Here is a 13,559-nt window from a genome sequence, read left to right on the forward strand (position 1 = left end):
TTTAGAACATTCCACAAGGCTTGACAATTACTGAGTCTAAAACAGTAAGCTAACTTGGTAAGTCAGGTAATAGCTTGAGGATAATAATCTTTTGTCCCCTGTCAGAGATCAGGTTTGACTGAAACTCTGTTTTGAAGAGTTTCCTCTTTATTTCCAGGGATCGGTTATGATTTGTGCGGAGTTGTGGGAATACACTGGTTACGGTGGCACTTACTTTAGTTTTTAATGGCTAAATCTAAATGGCCACATGATGGTGCCAAAACCTTGGTAGTTAGTATGGCTTTTCAGACCAGCTTGCAAACTCTTTTACAGAAATGCTGCCATCTTCCCTTAGTTATTTTCTTTTATAAAAAAACAAATTCATTGAAGATAAGTGAAATTTTTTCAAAGTGATGTTTTATTCCTTCTCATGTTCTTAGGTCAATAGGTAAAACTGGCCTTCTCTTATTTTATGCTTGTAAAATTGGAGTTTTCTGACTTAGAATAGCACATTCTCAGAGAGGTGCACAAGAAAGTTAAAATTCCATATTTTTCTAAGAATGAGACCAGTAGGATCTGTGTATAACACCATTCTCATTCCTTTGGAAATGCAGAAATTTCTCCAGAGTACTTTGGAAGATATACCATGTTTCAATAAGAGATATTTATAAAGCTGTAAACCCAGATACCTCAATACAACATTTGAAATGATCGGTTAGAGGAAGTAGTATACCCCATACATGGTAGATTCTCGGCTAATATTTTCTAACATGGTGACTGCAAGTATGAATTAATGAATACCCATGCCACCTGTTGGCCAAGGTCTGTCACTTTTTCCAAATTAAGAAGCCAGTTTTTGTTGAATACAAAGCATGAAGTAGAGAAATTGTAAATATTAGAGATACAATTTTTAGCACACCTTTAAGACTCCTGGAGAGGTCATTCATTCAATCAACCAGCATTCTGAGTGTTTACTATGGGCTCAGGGCTATGACTTCAGGATTGGCAAATGACCCTTAACGCCATTAGATAACTCTTCTAGAAATGTAAATGCCACTAGTCCTCACAACCACAAGAATCATCAAGCATAAAACCTCAAGTGCTATCAGGGTCTAGAAGCACAAGTGCCACCAAGTCCCAAGAAACCTTCCCCATGGGCTGGTTTCACAAAGTACCAGAAAACACCCAAACTGAGATTGTATGTGCCATTGAAGTATTATCAAGTGTTACAAAGTGCCAAGATACTGACATGAAAAAGTGCAAGCAAGTTCGATCAGCTTCTAGACCAGCGGTCAGCAAACTATGGCCTGCAGGCCTACCATCTGCTTTGGTAAACGAAGTTTCATTGGGACGTAGCCTCGCCTATTTGTTTATACTAATCCGTGGCTGTTTCTGTGCTGTTAACAACAGAGTGGAGGAGTTGCAGCAGAGACCTTTTGCCTGGAAAGGCTAAAACCTTTACTAACTGGCTGTATAAGAAAAAAGTCTCCTGACACATGTTCTAGACATGCATATGCCCCCATTCCATAACCACAGGTACCTTAATTCCTGGAACCAGATTTGCCTCAAATACTGTAGATCACAGTTGCTACCCAGTGCAAACAACACCTAGAAGCACGGTTATATCAGTGAGTAAACTTAGAGAAAACTGTCTTGGAAGGACTGATTAAGAGCTGGCAAGAGAAGCTGGTAAGGTCTATCTTTGTATTTCTTTCAGAATAATATTATAGAAAATAGAGATTATAGGTTTTGTCAAAATTCTGATGGCAATTATTCTTGCTTCTAATTTGACCTTTCTTGGGGATATTGTTTTTGTGAAGGAAGAAAGAAAGAGGAAGAAGTATTACATTTATTTTTCATATGAATTCTTCTTGGATATTAATTCTCAGTTTCAGGAGTCCTGATTTCATTAACCTTGAAATATCAGAATGTGGATAAAAGATTATGAATATAAATGAACTCAGAATTAGAACTTGTCGACATCTCCTTTAAAGCAATCTGAATGCTGTCAGAAAGGAAACTGCTGTGGCAAGTTTAGTGACCAGGCCAATCAGAGGGCCTGAAGGCAGAAACATTATGGTGTGGATATGCTCATCTGTTACTTGTTTAATTTAGAAAATAAAAAGGAAAAAGGTGTTGGCTCTGGGTTTGGGTAGCAGGTTAGAGATGGACCAGTGGGGTCCAAGAATCTGGAAGGAACAGATTGGCTAATATCTGGGACTTAGAAGTCGGACTGCAAATGAAATGCCCTTGAGAGTGAGCAAGAAATCAAAACTATTTATATACCCAGGTCCCAGGAGATCCTTGGGTGCCATCAAAAGGAAACGGCACATTTGCAACGACGTGGATGGAACTAGAGGGTATCATGCTAAGGGAAATAAGTCAATCAGAGAAAGACGATTATCACACGATCTCTCTGATATGAGGAATTTGAGAGGCAAGGCAGGGGGTCATGGGGGAAGGGAGGGAAAAAATGAAACAAGATGGGACCAGGGAGGTAGACAAACCATAAGAGACTTTTAATCTCAGGAAACAAACTGAGGTTGCTGGAGGGGAGGGGGGTGGGAGTGATGGGATGGCTGGGTGATGGACATTGGGGAGGGGAGGCTATGTGCTGTGATTGTGTAAGACTGATGCACCACAGACTGTAGCCCTGACACAAATAATACAGTGTATGTTAATATAAAGCCTGGCAGGGACAAAAAACAAACCGAAAAAAGAAAAAAAAAGGCATAAATTCGAGTCTGAAGTGCTCTTGACCAAGTATGTGGCTTTGGGCAAGACACTGGACTCTGAACATCCGTTCTCCCTAGATAAACTGGAGCTCAGCTTCACTGTCCTAACACCCTCATCACCATTGTTACCAATCCCATCATCAACATCTCACAGCATCTTCACTGGTGTTTGGAAGTTGCTTATTGTGGTTCAACTTTACATAGATTTTCTCTTTTCATTCTTGCAGAAGACATAGATTATGTTCCTCTTCTGACAGGTGGCATGATTCAAGCTTTAAGTAGAAGTGATTTCCCAAGGTCACACCAGAGTCTGTGACAGAGCTCGGCTACTCCATGGCCCATTGTTTTAACCCCATGCTAATGAAAACTGCTTTGGTATAAGTTTTTTGAAAAGAATGTCCAAAGCATATTAATAATCAAGTTATTGTTACTGTTACTTTATCTGGTGTTACTGTTCTTTATCTGGTAATCTCCTTTCTGGGACTATCAAGGAAATATTCCTATAAAAGTAAAGTGAGTGAAGATATTCATTGCAGCATTCATTATTTATCATGGTAAATAACTGGAAAGTTCTTCAATGTCCAACAAAGGAGAAAGGATTAAATAAATAATGGCATATTGTACTGAAGCTTAAATATTCACTACGAGGCTTATTTAGGAAGATGGTGTAATGCATAGATCCACTATGGAAAGAACTGGAACATACCATTTTATGCGCATTATATTTTATCTGCCAATTCAGTAAAAAAGAATAGAGAAGTATAAAAAAAAAGTCAAATGTTTTTTCCCGAGGTGGTGATATTTTGGGCAAGTTTTTCTTCTGCTGTTGTCATTATAACCCGTACAAAAAGTGAACAAATTTGAAATGCAGTATACACATAGACCTGCTCTGTGTGTCCAATAGGATCACTGTGAAGAGCCAACAAGAGCATATGAGTAACTGGGTAAACTTGAACTGTAAGACAGTTCAAATACTACCATTAGAAAGCCAGACCTGTGAGTTGGGAGATCTCTTGTATTCAAACTGGAAGGAGCCCTGGGATAGCAGGACAAGCAGGATTGGCCACTCTTATCTGTCCTCACTGTCTAGATCAGAAATCAGCAAACTACGGCCCCTGGGTCAAATCCTGCCCTCCACCTGTTTTTGTTTGGCCCTGGAGCTAAGAATGCTTTTTGCATTTTTAAATGGTTCCCCACCCCGCTACCCCCCCTCCTCCCCAAATCCAGGAGTATTGTTTCATGACACAGAATTATATGAAATCCAACTTTCAGCATCCATAACTAAAGTTTTATTGGAACAGAGTAACACCTATGTATTTACCTATTGTCTCTGGCTGCTTTCCTGCTACAACAGCAGAGTTGGGTTGTTGCCATAGAGACCGTATGGCCCACAAAGTTCAAAGTATTTACTATCTGGCCTTTTACCAAAAGAATTTATTTATCTCTGACAGAGGCCAACTCAGTTCTCCAAATCTTGTCTGGGTCGCATGAGATTTTATTCCAAAGATTTTTCTCAGTTGCACTTACATGGTTATAAATGCTATCTTTTCTTAATATTTAGATTTTTAAAAGTGTATTCCAAATATTAGGGATGAAGGTCCGTGGGTGGCTATGACACTGACCAGGGTTACATGGCAATGTTTGCTAACCTACAAATATATGTTCTGATAAGTGCTCATTGGAAGGTTAAGACCCATATTGGCATCAGGAGATCCAACGTTGATCTGTTCAAAGTTTGACCCGGGCTTCTTTTCCTCCAACTGTAATAACGGAGTTGACTGGATGATTTCTGATGCCCCTTCCAGCTCTACATTTCTGCAAGGACTTGGGTCATTTTAATACTTGGTGGTTCTTGGCATTGAGTGTTTTGCTCTTTTTATTATCTTCCTGACTCTGGGACAAGTAACCAATCAAGTCTAAGGCCAGGAATCAAGACTAGCCTGGCCTAGACAGTTCAAGTAAATGAGAGAACCCACCTGAGGTAATAAAGAGGTTGTGTCAAGCACGGTGGCAAGCTACAGAGCAAAGGGAATGGCTGTACCTAGGCTCCAGCAGACTATTATGTTTTGCGAGAGTTCTATTTTCAAGAGCTAATACAATATATGGGTTTTAATATGAATTCTTCTAATGTTTGAATGCATAAAAATACAATGGAGTCCCCCACCCCCAGTCCTTAGGGCCTGTGGGTCACCATTTTAAGAATTCTTAACTCTCTCTGTGTAGGAAATTCTTGCATAGCTTCCCACCAAGACTGCACAGCAACGTTTCTTCAGGAACCCTGTCAATCATGGTACCCTATCTTTACAGCGTGACATCAAGCTGAGGTAGCTGAGTTTCTAATGTGGACTTGGGTGTTGTAGTCACTCAGAACTTGAGGGATTTAAAAAGGCTTTTAGTATTATGGCTCTGATTTGCTGACGATACGGTTTCTAACATTTTCAGACCAGTAATCCTGCCCGGACCCTCCTACCACCCCCACCTGTGTACCCACTTTGAAGATGATCTTGTCTTTGTTTGGTTTCATGTAGTTAGCTAGACAGATTGTTTAGCTCAGTTCGAACAGAAACAGAGAGCCCGGGCCGGCCATGCAAAGCACTTCTAAACACACTGTCCTTTTATTTCTTCTTTTCTGGGTTGTGGGCATATGCAGTGGGTTTATTTGTTCAACAGATGTCTATTGAGTGTCTGCTATGAATAATAGGAATTGCGGCAGGTACTGGGGACATGACATTGAAATAAAGTCTTAGTCTCATCGGATTTACATTCTGGAGGGAGAGATAGGCATTGGATAATTACATATAATGTTAGATATTGACAAGTGTTAGGAAGAAAAATGAAGTCAAATACGGGGATGGTACACAGTATTTTCAATGGTAAGGTCCTGGAGGGCCTCTCTGAGGCAGCGACATTTGAGCAGGGACCCAAAGGAAGTGAGTAAGCCATTAGACTATTTCTAAGCAGAGGGAACAGCAAGTACAAAGGCCCTGAAATAGGTTTCTTGTTGTGTTTGAGTGCAAGTGTAGTTTGAGTGCAAGCGTGCAAGTGTAGATGGAGAGCAGTGAGTCAGGGAAAGAGGTATAGGAAATGAAATTGAATAGGTAGCCAGATACCAGATCATATCGGTTCCTAGAGATATGGCGAAGACTTTTATTTTAAGGATGTACGAAAGTATTAGAGGAGTGATATCATCTGATTTCCCTTTGAAGAGGCTCCCTCTGGCTACTGTAGGGGCCTGAGTATATAGCTGGGAGACCTGTTAGGAGATTCCTGTGGTGACCCAGGTAAGGGGATGACGGATGGAGCTAGCAGAGGTGGGTTTGTGGAGAAGGAGTTGGATTTGGATATATTCACAGTAGGTGGAAGTAACTTCTGTTCATTGTTTAGGATAACTCAAAGGCCATTTTCTCTGAGAAAACTTCTTGTACTGTTCTTCCATGCTAGGCTAGGTTTCCCTCCTCTGGGATTTCTCCAAACAGCCTATGCACACCTCTATTAGACACATGATACTGTATTGAAGTGCTCTGTGCGTGTTTTTATCTGTCCATAAGTTCTGTAGTTTGAGATCCAGGACCAGGCCTTATTTCTTTCTAGTGCCTGGATTGCCTCTGACCTTCTCGTTGTGTGAGAAAAGTAACCTCTACTTGGTTTTCTATTATTTCTATTGTGCTTGCACATAATTGGTGTTTAGGGAAAGTCTGTTGAATAGATATGTAAATCAATAAATTAGGAGATAACATTGTTGGGAATGAGGAAATTTATAGGGAGATAGCTGAATTGAGTGTTATACTGCCAGTGCTTGGCAATTTTGGTGGAAAACGTTCATGAACCTCAGCGAGCCTGGATTTACTTCATGGATCAGGCTTTTTTTGGTGGGCTTCTTCGGTCCCAATCGAACAACTAATTGAAAACTTCCCTTCAGGTAAATAGAATCTCAAGACGCCTTCTGTGTCCAGGACTTTATGATATAACAAATTACCAAAATATACAACCTCTGAAGTTTCATAAAAAATACTTTACTATTTTCTCCACTTTTGAGAGTAGATAGTAATTTGAAGCATATTGATGGTGCAGGCATAATTATAGACATGCCATTTATCTCTCAGCTCCCCTGAAACTGTACCATTTTAAGTAATATGCTATATGTTTATACAGCCCCACAGCCCATGTGTCAGATTTTCCTCCTCTTTGTATATGAGACATAGAAGAAAAAAGTGTCAAAAATGATCTTACTAGAGAAATGCTTTGCTTGTTGTTCACTTTCATCTGGCAATACTATAAAAGGAATAACATGAAGCTAGTTTTGAAATGAAAAAGGGAAGAATAAAGGGAGCAGACTTGAGGCAAAGAGTGGGCAGTCAGGGATCAGACTACTTTTCAGGGCTCTATTCCTTATTACTGGCTGCATTTCTGGATTTGACCAGGGAATGTTCGGTCACATCATAGTAACAACGGTCTTTCATTTCTCCATTTACTTAACAAACAATGGCCGAGGCACGATATTTGCATTAGGCATAGTGAGTACCAACCATCTGGGGGATTCTCTCAATGAAGGCTGATGTTCCATTGCACATAATAGAAAACCAAGTAGAGGTGACTTTCCTTACACAAGGAGAAGGTCAGGGTTAGGCAATCCAGGACAGTCATGACGGCTCCATGAAGGCTCTTTCTGGCTCTCTTCTGCCATCCCTTGGCTCCTTGCTCTTGTTTTCATGCTTCCAAGATGGCTGCTTCACCTCCAGTATGATATTTTTCAGGTCTACTTTACCAAGCACCGTGTGCAGCTCAGGGCAGGCGCTCGAATATTTATTGAATAAATGACTAAATGGTGATTCAGTGAAAATATCTGAAGCACAAAAGTGTATAAAAGCAAAAGCTAAGCACTCCAAATTATTTAATAGCCTATCATTGTCAGATGATCGGAGCAATTTATTTTCTCATTGTTGCAGGCTATGTTCTCTGGAAGTAGAAGCAGACATGTACTTTGGGATGCAAGACATTTATCAGGGATTAGTACCTTGAAACGAAGAGGGCTGGAAGCAGTGTTAACCAGGGGACAAAGGTGACATGCATTGGTGGCCCAGCGAAGCTCCAGGGCAAGCTTTGCTTGTTACACTTGCCTGGCATTGGGTTGAGGGGGCTGGGTCTCCATATTCCTACCCACCCACTCCAGACCCCGGAGGTCTGCTGCTCCGGGAAGGGCATGGGCATGGGCATGGGCGTGAGCGAGGTGGCTCTTTGTAGCCGAGACTGTGAAGGAGCTGACAGCTGTCCTCTGATGACTGCGGTCTTCACAGCTGGGCAGCCAGTCTTTTCCTGAAGAATAATCTGGGTGGCATCTCCCTATCTGCCAATGCATGACATTTCACTTTACTTGTCATAACACAAAAATAAAATAACGAGATCCAAGAAATAAAAAGAAAGAAGAAAGAAGAAAAAGGCGGGAGGCAGAGAGCTCAGTTCCCTAGCAGAAAGCTCAGTTTGAGAAAAGAAAGTGATGGCTGTGGCTGCTGCAATGCAGAGGTGACTTTGCCTGTATAGACGCAACATCAGTAATGAGGGATCCTCAGTAGACAGAACTCTATAGTTGCCTAAAGTCTTTGGTTGGCGGCAAGTTCTGTGTAAACCTGGATTGACTGGGGGAGCATGGTCTATAGATACGGTTTCTCTCCTGCAGGCTTCCCACGGTTTCAGGTCTAAACATGGAGTCCGAGTTTGCAGCTCCTAAGGAGAGCCCCACCTTGTGGTGAGAAGAGGAAGTGGCTCATTTCAGCGAGTGAGTGGTTTGCTGTCTGTGCTTAAGACAATGGGATCCAGGGGATGCTTCCTTGATTTTAAAAGGGCATCGGTTAATTTTCTCTGGAATTTGATGATTATATCCATTATCTATATATGGATACCTAGCCGTGCTTGCTTCCATTATCCTTTCACTTTGCCTTTTGCTCACTGTGTGGCTTCCCATATGTATGTCCTTCCTATACAGTCCCCTCACCTGGTATGTTTGTCTTGGTCACTTTCTTACTTGCAGCTGAACAAGGATTGAGCTGCATTTGGCTCAGAATATTTGCTTTCAGGTAATGAATGATTCTTGGTAAATGCCTACAGGACCCCAGGAAATTACTCAGTAATGGTGTATTTTGGCCCCTTTGGCATAAGGTGGCAGAAATACTTGGGAAGGGGAGCAGAACAGGAAGAGAGGGGCCAGACTTGCTTAAACCTAACTCAGTTTCACAGAGGGCCAACTCATAGTCACCAGTGGGGAGATGAGTCAGATAGGTGATGGAGATTAAAGAGTATATTTACCATGGTGAAAAAAATAAAATAATTCTTAAAAAGCCCCTAATTCAACTTATACTGTCTCTATGAAATAAAAAATACAGTACCTTTTAAAATTAATTATCGGCATATAGTATTTTTTTCATTTTTGAATATTTTAATTTTTTTAAAGATTTTATTTATTTGCGACAGACAGCAAGAGAGGGATCACAAGCACAGGGGAGCTGGAAAGGGAGAAGGCTCCCTGCTGTGTAGGGAGCATGATGAGGGGCTAGATCCAAGGACACTGGGATCATGACCTAAGCCAAAAGCAGACACTTAATGACTGAGCCACCCAGGGGCCCCCTGTTTTTGAATATTTTAAATAATATGTTCCCTCTTCTACCAGTCATGCTCCTCAACCATGTGAACGCTCTCAGAGCTATCTACACCCGGTCATGAAAGCATTATCAGAGGAAAATGAAGTCACTTTGACATTGGCATTCTCCAATCAAAGCTATTATTACAGAAAATAAAGTCCTTCCAATGAGACACTGGACATTTTCAACAGTAATCCCTCATTATTAATGAGATAACCTTGTATTTGATCCTTTTTTATTGTATGTTTATTCTGTTTCTATTATTTGCATTATCGCCTTTGAGGATTCTGAATAATGTCTTAGTTTTTTTGGTAGGAATTCATCATCAAAAGCGAATTGCTCTTACTGGAAATGTACGGTTGTGTTTTGCTCTGGGAAGGAATGTTTAAAAAGGCTCTACAAATTTATAGATAGGACAGTTACTTACAGCTATGCAGGATGAGCTGCTGTCTTTGTGACCTCCTCCAGTGGGATCAAAACCTGTTTGAGTCCATTCTGCACATAGACTAGATGAGCAGAAATTATGCCTTCTCTTTGGAAAATTTGCATTTTTTATTTTACAGTCATCATTTTCTGATTATAAAAATAATGCAACTTAATTTATGATGAAAGCTGTGAAAAAGAACATCAACTATACGTACAAGGTGAAAATCTCCCATAACCCTATGCAGAAAGAGCTATTGTTAATATTTTGGTGTGTATCTGATGAGAACTTTAAATTATTTCTATTACATGTTATATATAATATATAATGTTTGCACATCTGAAATTGTATACATAAGTAAACATAATCTCATAATTTACCCTTTTCATTTAAATAGAGCATTTCTATTTGTTAGAACGTACTTTCTGGTGGTTGCAAACAGTTATGACATGGATGGATCAACTTTAAGCAGTTGTTATTCTTGGCTGGCAGGTGTTTTCAGTTTTCCCTGATACTTGGGTATAAACACATTATTGTTTATAGTCTTTGAGATCTTATTTTTGTCTTAGAATACATTCCTAGAAGTGTAAGTGTTGGGTCAAAAGGTAGACAGATGTTCAAATTTTTGATGCTATTGACTAACCTTATTCCAGAAAATGCATACCATTTATACATTCATTTGCAATATTAAGAAAGCACACTTCCCCATATTGTCCACAAACCCTGGTTATTGTTACTAAAAAAAGAAAGAGAAAACTTACAGCTGGATAGACAAATACTAGAATTACTAATAAAGATGGACATTTTTTCATAAGTTCTTTGCCCTTTTGCTATATAGAGGCATTTAATGTTTTCTTATTGTATGGCCTCTTTAGCTATTAAGAATAGTAACTGTCATAAATGCTACACATGATTTCCAATTTAACCTTATTTTTGGTATTACTTGCCTAAAAGTAACTTTTAACTTTTCTGCAATGTGATATATCTTGTTTTTCCCCTTCATTATTCTTTACTTTTAGGTTTGAATATTTTCATTTTACTTGACACCAAAGTTTTCCTCTTAGAAATTTCAGGCCCTAGTAAGCAAACAGGACAGTATTTTGGGGGTACACATGTAGGTGGGTAGACAAAATTTTTTTTTTTTGGTGTCATACTCTGGCTCCAAATGGATTATTGTTTCGTCTTTGGACTTCTATGTAGTATTAACAAAAAACCCAGTACCTCATGGCTTTTTACAAGGCTATTTTATATGCTCTAGTGTTTTTGCTAAGAATTTCATGCCAAATCTTGAAAATGTAGGGTAATCATGTTGTTGGGAGAACATAGGCTTTGGACTCAGACACACCTGACCTGGAATCCTGGTTCTACTTACTAACTGGTGGTCTTGGGTAGTTTATGGGACCTTGAGTCCAGTTTCCTCATCTGAAGAATGAGATTGATAATCTCTGCCTCCTGAAGTATGTAAGACATGGTCAGGGGGATTTCCCTTCCTCCCTCTCTCTCTTTCTCATTCCTTTCCTTCTCTTCTTCCTCTCACTTCCCTCTCACCACTTTTCCCTTACCCCCTTTCTTTCCTTGTATATTTCTGTTGCATGAGCGAATGAGTAAATAATACTTGAGACTAAAAGTTACTCAGTAAATAAAAAGTCTCCTTTCATCTTTTAGGTCATGGGACTATCTCAGGTCTTTATCTGTTTGAAATTCTCTTCAGTCCATCCAAGATTATGCTTCTTTGATTTCTTATAACTAATGGATTTAGTTCATTTGGATTTACTTTGCCCTGATTTTATTACCTTTCCCTTACACACACTGAAGTTTATCTGTTGACATTCTATTCCTATCACCTTGGCTTACTTATATTCCAGAGAATATTTGTCCAGATGCAAATGTGAATTGTTTGTTCTTTCTTTCTTCCTCCCTCCCTCCCTCCCTCTCTTTCTCTTTTCTTTCTTTCTTCCTTTCTTCTTTCTCTCTCTCTCTCTTCCTCCATCCCCCCGTCCCTCCCTTCCTTCCCTTTCTGAGCACTCAATCTTTACATAATTTAGAAAAATATTAAATGCAGAAGCTATCACGAAGCCCGGGGAGATGCTTTTTAGACATTGTCATTTATTCAGGGCAGGTATTATTTTTCTCTAAATGAAATAAATGGAACAGTATCAGAGCTGCTTTCTGGGGCATATTCTCAACTCACAAATGGCTCCTTAACTACTTCCTTGACCCACAAAGATGGGTCTGTGCAGCCATGCTTGCACTATGTGATCCCTGCCCAATACCACTGCTGGTTGCTCCCAAGAGGGCCAATCACACAGTGTCTCTTGGAGCTAAAGACCTGGAACTAAGGGACTCTAGCTTTTTCAGAAAGTAAACTCAGGGTTGTGAAGTGACCTCATACACAGTTGTGTGACCTGAGAAATAGCAAAATGGGAATGCCAGAGAGAGAGAGAGAGAGAGGGAGAGAGTCAAACATACAGAGGGAAGGCATAAAGGCTTTTAAGTTTGGGTCTAAGCCCCTTCTGGAGGCCAGACAGCATTTTTGTATTTGGAGTTCATGAGTTTATCATCATTATGACAAATTCTCATTTTTCTTAATCTAGCTCTAATTAGCTTCCCTCATATGCAGCTTAAGAGACCTTTTAATCTTCTTTCTCCTTTAGCTTAACCATGGACTCTTTGGTTAGGCTTTAGCTAAGTCTTCTGTTACCTTTCCATATTTTGATTCCAGAAAGTACTCCCAAATGGATTTTCTCTTTCTCCCATTCCCTATAAACTGCTTTCTTTAATGATGATTCTCTAAAACCAAATAGAATCATTTGCACACAAGAAGAACATGTCCAACTTGGGTTTGCCTCCCATGAATATCGATCTTAATGACATCCTACCTGGATAAAGTTGAACTGAAGTATCTTGAAGCACCCTGTGACTTTGTCCCTCTGATCATGGCTTTTTAGACCAATGGTCTCTTGACTCAAGTTTGGCATTTAGATTTTCTCTCCTAAGACTTGAAATGGTAACCCAGGGACATAAATAAGTGAGTTAGTTGGAACTGAGTGTTGAAATGGAATGGTCATATCAAATTGGAACACCGTAGCTGGGACAGCTGTGATCAACAAGAATCTGAAAGCCAGGAATGCCTATGTGCTGAGAAAAAATATTCAAAAAGACTGCACAGAGGGAATCTGAGATGAGCTATGTTGTATGATAAAGAATTTGGTCTTTGTTCTAGGTTCTGGGCACAGAGCTTCTTGAAATTTTCCAAGTAATAAAGTGTCTTTGTTATTCATGAGCCCCTTGGATCACACCTGAGTTTATGCAAATAAGATGTCTCAAGGTTAGTCTCTAAAATAGCTTCAGGATGGGGGCTGGCCAGCAGAAAGACCAACTATATGATTAGGAGGTTGGGACTTTGAGCAGTCTGACCTCTAGGAAGAAATGAAGGGCTAGAAATGGAGTTCAGTCATGTGGTTGATGATTTAATCAATCCTGCCTATATAATGAAACCCCAGTAAACACTCTGCACACTGAAGCTCGGTGGAGCTTCCTGGATAGATAGGTACATCGATGTACCAAGAGGCTGACATGTCCTGATCCCATGGGAAGAGGGCATGGATGCTCTGTGTTTTGGAACTCCCCAGACCTTGGCGTTCGTGTCTCTTCATTTGACTAGTCCTGATCTGTATCCTTTATAACAGAATCATAATAATAAGCACAGCACTTTTCTGAGTTCTGTGAGTCAGTCTATCAAATTAGCAAGCCTGAGGGGTTTGTGGGAACCCTTGAATTTATAGTCAG

The sequence above is a fragment of the Martes martes genome (genome assembly GCF_963455335.1).
Source record: "Martes martes genome assembly, chromosome: 1".
NCBI lineage: Eukaryota > Metazoa > Chordata > Mammalia > Carnivora > Mustelidae > Martes > Martes martes.